The sequence below is a fragment of the Musca autumnalis genome, unplaced genomic scaffold, assembly GCF_047663935.1.
Source record: "Musca autumnalis isolate F117 unplaced genomic scaffold, ASM4766393v1 scaffold_2, whole genome shotgun sequence".
NCBI classification, from domain to species: domain Eukaryota; kingdom Metazoa; phylum Arthropoda; class Insecta; order Diptera; family Muscidae; genus Musca; species Musca autumnalis.
In genome coordinates this window covers 209,627,388-209,644,475 of record NW_027411755.1, presented here as the reverse complement: position 1 = coordinate 209,644,475, position 17,088 = coordinate 209,627,388, and the positions used below count along the sequence as shown (strand labels likewise).

At 36.6% G+C, this 17,088-nt stretch overlaps 1 protein-coding gene across 2 annotated transcripts in view; it reads right to left on the bottom strand.

The window, feature by feature from the left end:
- The window catches only part of LOC141395201 (serine/threonine-protein kinase MARK1), a 344,095-nt gene that overhangs the window by 37,271 nt on the left and 289,736 nt on the right, over positions 1-17,088 (bottom strand). The window lies entirely within an intron of this gene.

Sequence of the window (17,088 nt, the reverse complement as noted above, 5' to 3'; positions counted from 1 at the left end):
AATTTTAGTCAGAAATGGGGCAATATGAAAGCGTGGACCTGTACAGACATATTTCTGGCGAACAGTTTTATATCACATTGAAGACTAAATACCAAATTTCAGCCATTTTGGTGGAATATTGAAGACACAACCTTCAAAATACGAAAAATCGGGAGGTACCTTTCCATGGGGGCTATATGAAGTCGTGGACCTATACCGACAAATTTAAAGGGGAAGTTTGAGTACCCCCAACGAAGTCTAAATACCAAATTTCAGCCATTTCGGTGGAATATTGAGGCCACTACGTTCAAAATACCAAAAATCGGGAGGTACCGTTCTATGGGGGCTATATGAAGGCATGGACCGATACGGACAAAGTTCTGGGGGAAAGTTTTATACCACGAACGTAGACTAAGTACCAAATTTCAGCCATTTCGGTGTGATAATGAAGCTAAAACCTTCAAAATACCGAAAATCGGGAAATACCGTTCTATGGGGGCTATATGAAGGTGTGGACCGATACCGACAAAATTCTGGGGGAAAATTTTGTACCCCTAAAGAAGACTACGTACCAAATTTCAGCAATTTTGGTAGGATAATGAAGCTAAAACCTTAAAAATACCGAAAATCGGGAGGTACCGTTATATGGGGGCTATATGAAGGTGTGGACCGATACCGACAAAATTCTGGGGGAAAGTTTTGTACCACTAAAGAAGACTACGTACCAAATTTCAGCCATTTTGGTAGGATAATGACGCTAAAACCTTAAATATACCGAAAATCGGGAGGTACCGTTCTATGGGGGCTATATGAAGGTGTGGACCGATACCGACAAAATTCTGGGGGAAAATGTTATACCCCTAAAGAAGACTACGTACCAAATTTCAGCCATTTTGGTAGGATATATATATATAATTGTTCCACTAACATCCCATACAGGACAAGGGAGACTTCTCTCATATCAATGAGTGCACGCCGATTCATATTGGCTCAATGATATGGGACCTACTTTTTATTGCCGAGTCCGAACGGCGTGTCTTACGACACCACTTGTAGAGAAGTTTTTCATGGCTTAAATACTCAGGAAATGTCGCCGGCATTACTGAGGGGGAATTTTGCCACCGTCGAAAATTTGATGTTGCTTGGCCTGGGAATCGAACCGCAGACCTTCTGAGTGCAAGGCGGACGTGCTAACCATTGCACCACGGTGGTAGGATAATGAAGCTAAAACCATAAAAATACCGAAAATCGGGAGGTACCGTTCTATGGGGGCTATATCAAAACGTGGACCGATATATCCCATTTTCAATACCAACCATCCTGCAAGTAATAAAAACTTCTGTACCAAATTTTGACTCTCTATCTTTAAAATTGCGAGCTGTATCTTGATTTCAACAGACAGACAGACGGACGGACGGACAGACGGACATGGTCAAATCGACATAGAATTTTATGCTGATCAATAATATATATACTTTATAGGGTCTCCGACGAATATTTCGATGTGTTACAAACGGAATGACAAATTTAATTATACCCTCCATATGGTGGAGGGTATAATAACGTTCTGTCAAAGTTGAATTTATTCAGCTTACAGAAAGTATACGCTCGACTTATTTCGGTAGTTCTCATAAGAATACTCGTATAAAAGAGTTTAGTGATAAGTGAGCGAGTGAGTGACAGATCTTTGCCCAAACGAAACGGCTGAAGCTAGAAGCTTGACATTTTGAGTGTGGGTTGCTGTTGGTGTGTAGGGGTGAGATAAGGCTCGATTTTTGGAAATTCGAACTGGAAGGGTAAAAGGTACTAAATATTGTACACTTTGTATTAGGGAAACGGGAAGAGCTAGAATTTTGAAATTAGGAATGAGGGTCACTAATGGAGAGTTAGAGAGATGTAGCAAAGCGTTTTTGGGAATTCGAACTACAAGTGTACTAAAAGTTACTAAATTTAGTACCGATTGCATATTTTGAGCGGATAGAGCTAGGATCTTGGAATTTGGTATGGAAATCAAGGTTAGGAAAAGATGCTTATGAAAGGAAATGGTTTTGGAAATTCGTACTCATGTGTACGAAAAGTACTAAATGGTACTAAATTTAGTACAATTTGGATTTGGGTGCACGGATAGAGCTGGAAACCTGAAATTTGGAATTAGGATTACTGTTGAAGTGTAGGATTGAGATATTGAGGTAGCTTTGAAATTCGTACTTATATGTACGAAAAGTACTAAAATGTACTAAATAGAGCTAAACTTGGATCACAGTTGAAGTGTAGGATTGAGGTAGTTTTGGAAATTCGTACTTATGTCTACGAAAAGTACTAAACGGTACGAAATTTGGTACAATTTGGACTTGGGTGAATGGATAGAGGTGGAATCCTGTAATTTGGAATTAGGGTTACTGTTGAGTTGTAGGATTGAGTTATCGAGACAGCTTTGGAAATTCGTACTTATGTGTGCGAAAAGTACTAAACGGTACTAAATTTGGTACAATTTGGATTTGGGTGAATAGATAGAGTTGGAAAACTAAAATTTGGAATTAGGATTACTATTGAAGAGTAAAATTGAGGTAGTTTTGGAAATTCGTACTTATGTGTACGAAAATTACTAAACAGTACGAAATTTGGTACAATTTGGTTTTGGGTGAACGGATCCTGGAATTTAGAGTTAAGATTACTGAAGGAGAGTAGAATTGAGATAGTTTTTTGAATTTCGTACTTATGTGTACGAAAAGTACTAAATGGTACTAAATTTGGTACAAGTTGATTTTGGTTGAACGGATAGAACAGGGATCCTGAAATTTGGAATAATTACTGTTGCAGTGTACGATTGAGATATGGAGGTGGCTTTGGAAATTCGTACCTATGTGTACCAACTTGTACTAAATTTGGTAGAATTTAGATTTTGGTGAATGGATAGAGCTGGAATCGTGAAATTTATAATCATTATTGCTATTGCGAAGCATTGAGACAGATTTCGGAAGTTCGTATGTGTACATACAATTTTAGGTACGGCTCTCATTGACAACTAATCGATATTGACAGAACATACAAAAACACAAAACACAGTTTTTTCTGTGCAAACAGCGGTAAATGTAAAAAATGACTATGAAAACGCGACAAAATCGATTAGTTGTCAATGAGAGTCGTACCTACAATTTTCTGAGCGACATTTTTGCTTTTGGTGGTACTTTTATAGCGGCTCTTAAAATAAAGGACGAAAAGGACATTGAAGGAGGCGAGTTTGAAGGTCGAAGTGCTCATCTCAAAAGCTAAAGAAACAGCGAACAAAGATATGGCGCTAATTCCTGATGGCTTACAGGGTCTCTAGCAAAAACTTCATCTCCAAAAGTAATTATCTCTTCCCCAAAATTTGTGTTCACAGTGTTATAAGTACTAAATTTGGTTTTGATGTTGCATAAAGGATATAGGTGGAATTTCTAATTTTTGTATTAGGGTCGATGTTGGTGTTTAGATAAAGAGGTTTTTAAATGCATACAAATTCTGAAATTAGGTATGAAGGTTGCTAAGTACCGAATTACTGAATTGTTGTTGGAAATATGAAAAGTACAAAATGGAACTAAATTTGGTGTTGGGTGAAGCTGGAATTATACAATTAGTGTGCGAAGAGTACAGAAGTGAAATGTGTATGAGGCTAAGGAATGGAAGTGGAATTCTTTCTGATTTGTTATTTATTTGTCAGATTCCCTGTTAGAGGTGGTACTGCAATAAGTGTACTAGAATTATTAAATTATACTAAATATTGAAGCACTGGTATTGAATGAAGCGATAAATTAATTTTGCTGAATCGGAAGTTTATGGAAATCCGTATTTAAAATGTATGAAATGTTTCTGCATGTAATACCATGGATTTTAAAAATTGTAGTGAATAGTGTACTATTGCTTTCAAGTTAACGCTAAGGCGGTTTCTAAATAATTCACTGAAATCAAAAAGTGAAAGATACACTGGCTCAGCATTTATGCTAACGAGGGTATATACACTTTCATACGGGCAAAATGTGCCTCATCGAAATAGGGTTTTTAGACCCCAAGTATGTTTGGACGAAATATGTTTCAGACAATTTGGAGTCGATTTAGCAATGTCCGTCCGTCTGTCTGTCTGGCTGGTGCGCACGATAACTCCCGAACGGATGAACCGATTTGGTTCAAAATTAGGCTTTCGCAATATTTTGTCCAAACTTTGGTTAAGTTCGAAGATGGGTTATATCGGTCCACTCCTTCCGGTACCTCCCCCACAAAAGTTCGAAAATGTTCGGAAAATGTTTGCGCACGATAACTCTTGAAGGGAATAACCGCCTTGGTCCATACTTAACACATCGTAATATTTCTACCAAACTTAGATGCGGTTCCAATATGGACTCAATCGGTCCAAGCCTTCAGGTACCTCCCACACAAAATTTCGGAAAAGTTCAGTTTATGACCTGCTTTGATTTTTGTTGCAACAATTTGTATTCACTGCCCCCATACGACGGTACAAGTTTCATCAGTGGCAAGTCCATACTTCCTGAGAAAGTAGCCTAAAAGTTGCAAAGAGCCCCTATGACACTGTGTGTAGTGGTTAGAGCGCAAGATAACTCTTGAACGGATCTGCACCTTCAGTCCAAAATTTGGACTTCATAATATCTTGTCCAAACATAGTTTAAATTCGAAGATAAGCCATATCGCTCCACCCCTTCCGGTACCTCCCCACAAAAGTTGAAACATGTTCGATAACTTTTGAAGGGAGTGACGGATGTAATCCATACTTTGCACATCCTAATATATCTACCAGATATAGATCAGGTTCGAATATGCACTATATTTGTCTCCTCCTTCTGGTACCTATCACACAAAATTTCACTTTGAGACTGCTCTCGAATCACTTTGATTTTTGTTGAAGCGATTTGGAGTCGCTACCTCCATTACGACGATAAAAGTTTTTTCAGGGGCAAGTCCACATTCCTTACGAAAACAGCCCGAAAGGTGTAAAAAAATCCCTATGTCGCCATATGTGGCTGTCGGAGGTGAAAGTTTCACTTCACATTGGCTAAGGGTATATATCTGTCGGCAAAGCCGACTGACACTTTTTTACTTGTTTTATATATATTCTGGACGTTTTAGAAAGTACATTTAACAAACGTATATCAGTGCGACTATTGTTTTACAAGAAACTTTTTATCCCCTGAGAACAAGAAGGCCATAATTAAAATGTCTCAATAAATTAACTATTAGATAGGGGCATTGTCAAAGTGTGCGCATACAGTAAAAATTTTTTAATATAGGTTTTCTCCATTTTGATATCACAAATTCCGAAATTACAACTACTTCTCCAAAAATACCCTGTAGATGTGTAGTATATCAAAATTTGCAGTGTTCACCATTTTCATATTACATATTGTTTATTTTTACATTATTCCATTTCCGCATACGAAGTAGCGGACATTTTGCTAGTGGACTATATTTGTCTACTCCTTCTGGTACCCTTCATACAAAATTTCGGATAAGTTCACATTAAGACCTGCTTTCGAATCACTTTGATTTTTGTTGAAGCGATTTGCTTTCGCACATTACAACGATAAAAGTTTTTTCAGGGCAAGTCCATATTTCTTGGGAAAACAGCCCGAAAGGTGTAAAAAACCCCCCACTATAATTCTCGAACTGTTCAACCGTTTTGGTCCAACATTTGGTCTTCGTCATATTATATCCAAACTTAGTTTCATGGGCTATAGCGGTCCACAACATCCGGTACTTCTCACAATATTTGAAAAATTTCACTAAAATGCTAGGACGATATCAATTGAATGGGGCAACCAATTTGGTCCAAACTTTGGATCTCCTAATATTTTGTCAAAATTTAGTTTAACTTCTAAAATGGCCCATATCGGTCCTCCCTAACGGTACCTCCCCTACAAAAGTTCAACATTTGTGTCTTAGAGCAGTTAATTCCTAATCAACATTTTTGTCGGCAAGTTCAAATGTCGAAAAAGGGCCACATTCGATTTGTCCGTAGGTGAAAGTTTCACTTCACATTGGCTGAGGATATATATCTGTCGGCAATGCCGACTGACACTTTTTTACTTGTTTTATGTGATACTAATCGTAAAGCGGAATAGAACAATGTCTACACAATGTTAAGTTAAACCTAATTCTGTAACAGTATTTGTCGCCCTTCTTTTATAATCTGTCTCATAATTTTTAAACAGTATCAGTTTTGTTGCACAGTGTAGTTGGTCGTGATTACCTTACTTGCTGTTAACATACCACGAGCAATTATTAAATTGACATTCGAATAGACTAGAAGAAAAAAATGTTTGTAAAAAACGGTATTCCTTTTAGATTATTGGAATTGTGTTTTTACAATCTTTCTTATTTACATGTTCTACTCATCAGGATATTGTAATAATGAGGTCTTTGTTTTACTAACAAAATAAATTCAGAATTGTAAAAAATTACCTGGAATTTATTAGATATGCTTTTTAGTATTTTTACGAATTTCATTTGAATTATATTTCTCATTATAATTTATAAAAATCTTTGTATTCAGATACATATGTGATATACATATTAATTTCAAGGTTGATGCTTCTAATGAACGTTTTACAATATCATGGGACTTTTCAACTCTGCTCTCAAAATAAATTAAAATTCACAAAGCTTAGTAGGGTTTCCCAAGAATGCTCGTATGTCAAGGACATTTTCTTTGATATAATTTGTTTTTCAAATGAAATTTAATCCTGAAATTATAACAATTTGGTTAATGCAATGACGTGATGTGGTTTGTTACCTTTACATGCACCCATTTTCTATATATCCAAAAGTTCATAGTTAAAGTGAACGTTTCGCAAGTGACCCAAAAAATAAAAATGTTATAATTATTAAGAATTAAACTACAACCACAAATTGTTTCATAAATTACCATTTGAAGTGAAAATAATACATAATTTAAGCAGAAACTTTACAAGCTGTTCGAAAAACCACAAGAAAATGAATATTGGTAAAGGACTAAAACCCCCCAAAAACCGTATTGTGTTCATTTTGAAGAATTACAACACCAAAATTGCGAAAGCCAAAGAAACCACACAAGCAGCCAACCAAGAAGCATCAGCAACAAAATCATCCTCTCTCACACACACACACACGTGGCTTGTGAAACATTATTATTCATTCATATTAAAAGTTTACACAAAACAGAAGAAGCCGTAGTGTCTTAAGGACTTGATATCCTGGCATGTGACATGTGTCAGTGTGTGTGTGTGCGTTTTATTATCTCAGACCGGTTATTTGTGCTGCTGTTGTAGTAGTGCTTGTTGTTGTTGCTGTTGGTTCAAGGTATTCATTGTTAGTTTATCTGTTGTAATTGAAATTGACAGTGATATGGATATGGTTATGGATTTTTTACCTTGGTTATTTTTGATGAATATTTATGACAATGCAAAATAGGATATCTGCACACACACATTCAGACATTTGTACAGCTTTGGGATTCTCATGCATTTGTTGTCCTCACTGATAAAAGATGGTTGTGTAAGTTTATTAAAAATACACCAGCAGACTGTGTAAAGAGACATTGGATTCCATTGAAGTGAAAATAAACATGTAAGAAAGTATTACTCAGCTATGCTGACAGAGATATACCCTCAGCCTGGGACATTTTGAGCTAATACTATTTTTTCGATATTGTAAAATTTTTAAGTGGCCATAACCCTTTAACTAGGGCCGCGTACACAACATTTTGCCAAAAGGTACCCGAAAGAGTGGTCCGATGTAGTCACTATTCGGATATAATTCGAGGCTATAAGAAATAATACTATGCACAAATCGGTTTCGGTTTCTATATACATACATACATATGGTAAAAAACAACAAGTAAAAAAGTATCAGTCGGCTTTGCCGACAGAGATATACCCTCAGCCTGTATATATTGAAACAATTTTTTTCCCAAAATTTTGGGCGTTTGAACCGACAAAACTGTTGATTAGGATTAAAGATCAAAAGTTTTGCGGAGGAATGGATCGACATTGACCGTTATGGAAGTGGATCTCCAGCCACAACATATGGTGTTAGGGGGTTTTTACACTCTTCGGGCAGTTTGCTCAAGAAGTATGGACTTGCCCACAAAAACACTTTTACCATCGTAATTGAGGCAGCGAATGCAAGTTGCTTCAACAAAAATTAAAGTGTTCGAGAGCATGTCTTAAAGTGAACTTATCCGAAATTTTGTGTGGGAGGTACCGGATGGAGTGGACAAATATAGTCCATATTAGGACCTGATCTATATCTGGTAGATATATTAGGATGTGTAAGGTATAGACCAATTCGGCGACTCCCTTCAAGCGTTACCGTACGAACAATTTTTCCGAACATTTTTGAACTTTTGTGGGGAAGGTACCTGAAGGAGTGGACCGATATGGCTTATCTTCAAACTTAAACTTTGTTTGGACAAAATATTACTAAGGCTATATTTTGGATCGAATCGGCAGATCCGTTCGAGAGTTATCTTGCTCTCCAACCACTACACTGTGTCATAGGGGTATTTGCATCCTTCAGGCTATTTTCTCAGGAAGTATGGACTTGCCCCTAATGAGACATGTATAATAAATACAAGTTGCTATAACAAAAATCAGAGAGATTGGAGAACAGGTCCTAAACTGAACTTTTCCGAAATTTTGTGTGGGAGGTACCCGAAGGAGTGGACCGATATAATCTATATTCGAACTTGATGTATGCCTAGAGGTAGTATTACCATATGCACAGTTTGGTTCAATTCGGCTACTCCCTTCGAGAGTTATCGTGCGCACAAGTTTTGCGACAATTTTTGAACATTTGTGGGGGAGGTACCGGAAGGAGTGGACCTATATGGCCCATCTTCGAACTTAAATCAAAATATTTCTATACCCAAAATTTGAACCGAATCGATTGATCCGTTCGAGAGTTATCGTGCGCACCAGCCAGACAGACGGGCAGACAGACAGACAGACGGACGGACATTGCTAGATCTACTCAAAATTGTCTGAGACGGATATCGTACAAACATACTTGGGGTCTAAAACCATTATTTCGATGAGGCACATTTTTGGTCGTATCAAAGTGTAAATACCCTCTTTAGCCTAAAGGCTGAGGGTAAAAAAATGTTTTACAATCGATGAATCCGAGTTTTACTCTTTCAGAATTCGTGAACTGTTAACATATTCTATATAGAATGACTGGTTTTTTTAAAACGATGCGTTTTAGGAGGGATCTCTTAATACCGACCATAAAAATAACACTGTGCAACAAAATTCAATTTTTTTCAAAATGATGGGAACAACTGAGTAGATGATGAAAGTAGAGCTAAAAATATGAGACACGTGTATCGGCGTTTTTCACGTTTACATCGGAAAGTAACCAAAGTAGGCGGGGCAAGTTCCACCCATTTCTAGCTTTTTCGAAATATTCGAGTTAAGATATATTGGAATCCTTGCATTTTATGTATATAGTGTCTTTGGCAACTTTACAGAGGAGGACGTGGGCAATATTTTTGTTAAAAAGTTTAACCCTCATGCGGTTCATAAAAAGGGTCTTTTTGGTCCTTTTTTCGAAAATCTTTCAAAAACTCTTGTAAAATGTGATCATATCAAATCCAAATATGTATTCTACAAAATTGTTCGTCATAAAATTTTACTATAGGTCTCAGAATACACTAAATCTGTAAATCTTATCTATCCGCCAGAAATCTGCAAAAATGAAAAACACGTTTTAGGGTTAAAGTCGGACTTCATCTGAGTTTATACAAAATTGTCCAACAAAACATAATTTTAGAGGGATGTCGTCAAACACAAAAATATTCTGGACCAAAAACACTGGACCATAGCCCCAAGCCTCTCACGTATTTTCACATACTATATGAACAACCAATGGCTTATCCTAAATACGTAATTTAAGTAAAAAGTACTAAAAATACACAATTTTGACAGGTCCGATCTCGGTTTTCCATATTTTTCTAATATATATCGACGCCTCCAAACAATAGTATGCTAAGTCGACTTAGCATGTTTTCAAGTTCTTTACATTTTTATATTTAACGTCCTTTAACTTAAATTCTGTCAAATTTTGGTAATGATCGGACAATCCGAACAGAAGTTATAAACAAATATTGACTTAGCATAGTACTGAAGGTCAAAGAAATTTCCAAACTTTTAGAGCTTGTCCTGCAAAACTCTCTTTTCAGAATTAGCAAACTATTATTTGGAGGTGTCGAACGTCCTTTAACTTAAATTCTGTCCAATTTTGGTAATGATCGGTCAATCCGAACAGAAGTTATAAACAAATATTGACTTAGCATAGTACTGAAGTTCAAAAAAAATTTCAAACTTTGAGAGCTTCTCCTGCAAAACTCACTTTTTAGACTTAGCATACTATTATATGGAGGTGTCGATATATACACCACAAATGTTTCAAAAATTTTTTAAATTGAACGCACAACATCTTTTGTATGAATTTGTAACGAAAAACCATCAATAAGATATTTATATTGTTCAATCACAACGACAATCTGGATAAAAATTGTAAAATATGGCCCTACACCCTATATCAAAAACAAGGGCTGTTAAGAATGTTATACGTTATGGTTACAGCTTTCTTTTATTCAGAGACTCATAATAAAATTTTATTAGGAAAATTTATTTCTTTAAAAATATTCCCAAAAAGTAAAGGATTTTGCTAGATTTTGATCCAGTATGGAATTATGTAAAATTAACAGTCCAAAATTAAAACATATAATTTCATCCAAATATATATAAATTTGTAATCTAATTTTTTTTAAGGAAATATATGGTTTATTCTGAAACTCATAGTGAAATTTTGCGTAGAATTTTTCATCTTTCGACACTTTTCGCTCATAACCAAGTTTCATATTACTTTCATGCATAAACTCGAAAAAAGAAGGAACAATTTTTCATCAAAAAAATTGGGAAATATTTTCATGTTTTTTTCGACAAAATTGATACCGATATTTTTATGATATATAATGTAAACAGGCATTTCATTTCTTTGGTGGCCCACAGTAAAATTTGACGGAGAATATTTTTGTCTTTGACGTCATCCCTCTAGAATTATGTTTTGTTGGACAATTTTGAATAAACTCAGATGAATTCCAACTTTAACCCTAAAACGTGTTTTTCATTTTTGCAGATTTCTTGCGATTAGATAAGATTTACAGATTTAGTGTATTCTGAGACCTATAGTAAAATTTTATGACGAACAATTTTGTAGAATATTTGGATTTGATATGATCACATTTTAAAGGAGTTTTTGAAAGATTTTCGAAAAAGGACCAAAAAGACCCTTTTGATGAACCGCATGAGGGTTAAACTTTTTAACAAAAATATTGCCCCCATCCTCTTCTGTAAAGTTGCTATAGACCTATATACCTAGAATGCAAAGATTCCAAGATATCTTAACTGGAATATTTCGAAAAAGCTAGAAATGGGCGGAACTTGCCCCGCCTACTTTGGTTACATTCCGATGTAAACGTGAAAAACGCCGATACACGTGTCTCATATTTTTAGTTCTATTTTCATAATCTACTCAGTTTTTCTTGTAATTTTTTTTTTGTTGTCGCACAGTGTAATTTACGTGGAAGCTGCGTTTGGTATCAATGTAGTAAAATTTGTAAAAATGGGTTGAAGCCAAAAAGTTTTTTGTGTTTCCTTCCGATTTCTGGCTTAACCTTACATTTCATAGACCTATACCTAAAGAAAGACTCAAAGAATACTCCATGGGCAATATGATACTATTGTATGATTTTTCGATATATCCACTGTATCCACCTAAAATTGACGCTTACATTTTGAAGCCGGAATATCGGTTGTTTTTGATTTTTTTAATAATCCGGACTTATAGAACTCGTGATTTTACATCGTTTAATGTATATCTCATGGATGTACTCCTAGTAAGTGGAGTCTAAAATCAAATAATTGACGCGTCAATTTTCTTAATTTTTTTTTTGCGTGTAAAATTTACAATTGCCACTTAATTTCCTATGAACTCCGGGATCTAATGAGCCCTTGTTTTGTACGGACTCTGCGGCAGGATAATTTGGATTTACTTCAAGATTTTTTTTTTTATTGTTTGCTGATTTTTCGCGAAAAAACAACAGCAAATATTTAAACATCTATGATTAGATATGGAATGCTGTTAGCGATTTATGCATAAATATTCTCATAAAAACAATTAAGACATTTTTAAATATTTTTTCTTTAAATGAGAATAAAAACAGCTATAACTTACGGGCGTATCGGCCGATTTTAAGTTAGCGAACGAAGTTGAAACTTTGTTTCTTAAACTCTATACCAACAATCGTAGTTGTGCTCGCAAAGATTTTTTTATTATACCCTCAGCCTTTAGGCTAAGGAGGGTATATACACTTTGATACGATGAAAATGTGCCTCATCGATATAATAGTTTTAGACCCCAAGTATGTTTGGACGAAATGTGTTTCAGACAATTTGGAGTCGATCTAGCCATGTCCGTCCGTCTGTCTGTCCTGCTGGCTGCAGCGCACGATAACTCTCGAACGGATTAACCGATTTGGTCCAAAATTTGGCCTTCGTAATATTTTGTCCAAACTTAGTTTATGTTCGAAGATGGGCGATATCCCCCACAAAAGTTCGAAAATGTTCGGAAAATTTGAGCGCACGATAACTCTTGAAGGGAGTAACCGATTTGGTCCATACTTTGTATATCGTAAATTTTCTATCAGGGTTAGATAAGGTTCCAATATTCCTATACGACGGTGCAAATTTCATCTGGAGGAAGTCTATACTTCCTGAGAAAATAGCATGAAACCTCGCCAAAAACCCCTATGACACCGTATGTAATGGTTTGAGCGCAAATAACTCTCGAACGAATATTTTGTCCAAACATAGTTTACGTTCGAAGCTAATCCAAATCAGTCTATTCCTTCAGGTACCTCCACCAAAAAAGTTCAAAAATGTTCGGAAAAATTGTGCGCACGATACTCTGGATGGAAGTGAGCGATTTCGTAAATACTTTACACATCCTAATATATTTAACAGATATAGATCAGGTTCGAATATGGACTATATTTGTTTTGTTCAGTCCTTCGGGTACCTCACACACAACATTTTGGGTAAATTCTCTTTAAGACCTGTTCTCGAATCACTTTATTTTTTGTTGACGGATCTTGCATTCTATGTCTCAGTTACGACAGTAAACGTTTTTTCAGGGGCAAGTCCATACTTCTTGAGAAAACAGCCCGAAAGTTGCAAAAAACCTCTATGGCACCATATATAGTGGCTGTAGAGCTCGAACCGAATACTGCGTTCGTCAACACTTTGGATATCGTAATATTTCTTCGAATATTAGATGAAATTCGATGGTAGTGCTTATAGGTCCACTGCTTTCGGTACCTCTACCACAAATTTTTGAAAATATTTGCTAAAATTATAAGCGCAATATCTCACAAACGTAGCAACCGATTTGGTCCAAAATTTTCGATCTCAAAATGTTTTGTCCAAGCTTAGTTTTTGTTCAAATTTGGGCCCTATCGGTCCTATACTTGGGGTACCACTCATACAAATGTTCAACACATTTTTGTAGTTGAGGGTCTGTTCGAGGATCCTTTGGACATTTTTACTGAAGGTTTCCCTAGTGGCCCGATATTATGCTTTTCGTAGGCTAGTATGGTACAAAAGCCCTATCTATCGATATCCCCCGCAAATTTTTGAGCTTTAATCCAATCCATATTTATGTCGGTTCATACGCCCATACATTTCTTTTTTTTTTTTTTGTAAAGTATTTCAATCCACACAGGCTGGGTATATCTCTGTCGGCAAAGCCGACCGATACTTTTTTACTTGTTTTTAAATTGAATTGCAAAAGAAATTTGGTTTTTACCATCTACATTTTCATACGGAGCGCACGATAACTCTCGAACGGATTAGCCGATTTGGCCCAAAATTTGTCCCTTGTAATATTTAGTCCAAGCTTAGTTTAAGTTCGAAGATGAGCCATGTCGGTCCACTCCTTCAGGTACCTCCCCACAAAAGTTCGAAAATGTTCGGAAAATTGGAAGTAACCGATTTGGTTCATACTTTGCACATAGTAACATTTCTACCAGACATAGATAACGTTCCAATATGGACTCTATCGGTCCAGTGCTGCTCTCGAATCGCTTTGAGTTCTGTTGTAAGAAATTGTATTTGCTGCCCCCATTACTTACATACTTCCTGAGAAATTAGCCCGAAATGTGGAAAAATCCATTAAGACACCATGTGTAGTGGTTAGAGCGCACTATAGCTCTCGAACGGATCTGCCGATTTGGCCATATCAATATTTTGTCCGAGCTTAGTTTAAGGCTGAAGATGAGACATATCGGTCCATTTCTTTTTGTACCTCCCCCACAAATGTTTGAACATGTGCCTCTGATAACTCCTAAGGGCAGTAACGGATTTGGCACATCGCAATATTTCTACGAGACATAGATCACGTTCGTATATGGACTATATATGTCAACTTATTCAGGTACCTCCCACACAAAATTTCGGAAATTTTGTCCAAATGTAGTTTTACTTCAGAAATGATATAGGTCTTCTCCTTAGGGTACCTTCCTCACAAAAGTTCAACATTTAGTTTAGAAAATTATACCGATGCTACTCCTTGTGGTTCTGTTTAAGCGATATTATGTTTTTCGTGAACATTGTAACGTGACCGATACATGTTATATATGTTATTAGTTTGGTTTTATATTGCCCAACTTAATATATACCCCGCCTTAACGTACTATGGCAATTCCCGTTAAAGGTCCACTTGCCATTGGCATACATGCATCACGAAATGGTAGCCGATATTATAGAATTATTTTACTTCGGTGTAAAGAAATGTGGGCACTTTTCAAGCTATGGGGGAATAATTCTCAATCACTCTATTTTACTCCCTAGCTAAATATTTCGGTTTTAAACGGCAAGGATCGTAAAGTGCTGGAGTTACCCGAGTACGAAATATTTGATTTGTGGCAGTGTCCGCAGTCGAAAGATATAGTACAAAACCCAAGGCCTTGGTTCCTGCGATTCGTTCGCTTCCGCGATTAGTTCGCTTCCTGCGATCCGCTCGCTTCCGCGATTCGTTCGCTTCGAACTTATTCAATCGTCTCTTCTCGTTCCAGACCGACTAAAACGAGCCGAGTGCCACCAACCCGAGTAACGTTGACGGGGATACCGAGCTGAGGGCCATTCATCCGATTGCCTAAGCCAAGGGTAATCAGCACGTCTATTAGGGCCGACTATATTGAGTGCCATCAACCCGATTCCTCAAGCCTAAGGGCATCAGCACGAGCAGGCCGAGCCGAGTATTGTTCACAACATTGCACCTAACCGAACCGCAGTTAACACAACTATTGTTGCCGACCGACATCAATTCGATTCAAACGTCGGGTGCCGTCAGCACACCGACTGTAATCAACCCGCTTCCATTCCGCAATACGAGCCGAGTCCCCCCCCCCATTTACGAGAACCAATACTTCCACAGGCCGACTCCTGTCATCCGAACACCGTCGGGATGACTGCTACCACTGTGCCAACTTCAGACGATCCCGCCAAAGCCACTTAAAACTGTAGCCTAACATTAACCATACGAAGCCACCATGCCGAGACGAATAGTCGAACCAAATAAATAAGCCTAAAGTACTCGAACGTCCACATGTTTCCATTATTTAGACACCTATAGAGGTGATAATAAAGAAATTGAATCATCATAACTTGTGTTTTTCCTTAAGATTTTGTGGGTCCTTGAGTTGACCCTGGTACTGACTGAACTTACTTCAGCCCTAGTTAAAACCCTCGTTATAACATGTCCATGCTTCCTGACATCGTGGCCCAAAACCTCTAAGTTATACGATGGCTAGTGGCCACAATATCTATCGAAATTACTCCAAAATAAGATCCACTTCTAAAATGGACTATGTCGGTCCATTCCTTCCATTACATCCACCGCTTCAAACCAAATCTATTTTTTTGTCGGCAAGTTCATACTTCCAAAAAGGGTATTAGATTCGATATTGTCAGTACATGATTTCAATTCACACAGGCTAAGGGTATATCACTGTCGGCAAAGCCGAGGGGGGGGAGGGAATTGGCAGGACATATGGTTTGCCGGTACCTTGACCTCAAAAAATTCCAAAGCTAAATAAGCAATGGACAAAAAATCGTACGGAAAAGCGGTTGCATACTGCAGACGCTTCGTCAATATTCGTAAAGATCTCAAAACCATTAGCGAAAGAGATTTTCAGCTGATAACAACGAACCTCAAGTTTGCGAGGAAGTTCGAAAGGAATTATCCTCACTTAGCTAATAAAGAAGTTCCTATAAGTGAAATTCCCACTTGAACATGAGGAACCCTCGTTCGAGACTCCTGTGGAGGCGACGACCGTGGGAACTTCTTTTTCGGGTGACAGTACGGAATTGAAAGGGGAATCTTAAGGTGACAACTGACCTCTGTGTAACAAATTATTTTAAAAATCCTCGTTATTAGGGGGCTTATAAAATATTTTAAAAATCCACGGTGCTTAAAAAATGTTTTAAATATCCACGGTCCTTAAAAAATGTTTTAAATATCCACGGTGCTTAAAAATATTTAAAATATCCACGGTGCTTAAAAAATATTTTAAAAATCCACAGTGCTTAAAAATATTTTAAAATTCCACGGTGCTTAAAAAATATTTTAAAAATCCACGGTGCTTAAAAAATATTTTAAAAATCCTCGGTGCTTAAAAAATATTTTAAAAATCCACGGTGTTTAAAAAATATTTTAAAAATCCATGTTTATTAGGGTTCTTATACAAAATTTTAAAAATCCACGGTGCTTATAAAATATTTTAAAAATACACGTCTTTGGGGAGCTTATATATTTTTTAAAAATGCACGTTTATTGGGGAGCTTATAATTTTTTTTATAAATCCACGTTCATTGCCTCCTTTGGTTCCTCAAAAAATCTTTTAAACTTATTATTATAATCCTTTATAAATTTGTGTTTGCACCGATTATGTGCAGTGACTCATATGTTTTTGTTCTCATTCCTTGTACTGGATGTTTAAATTCATTGAATTTACAAGAATGA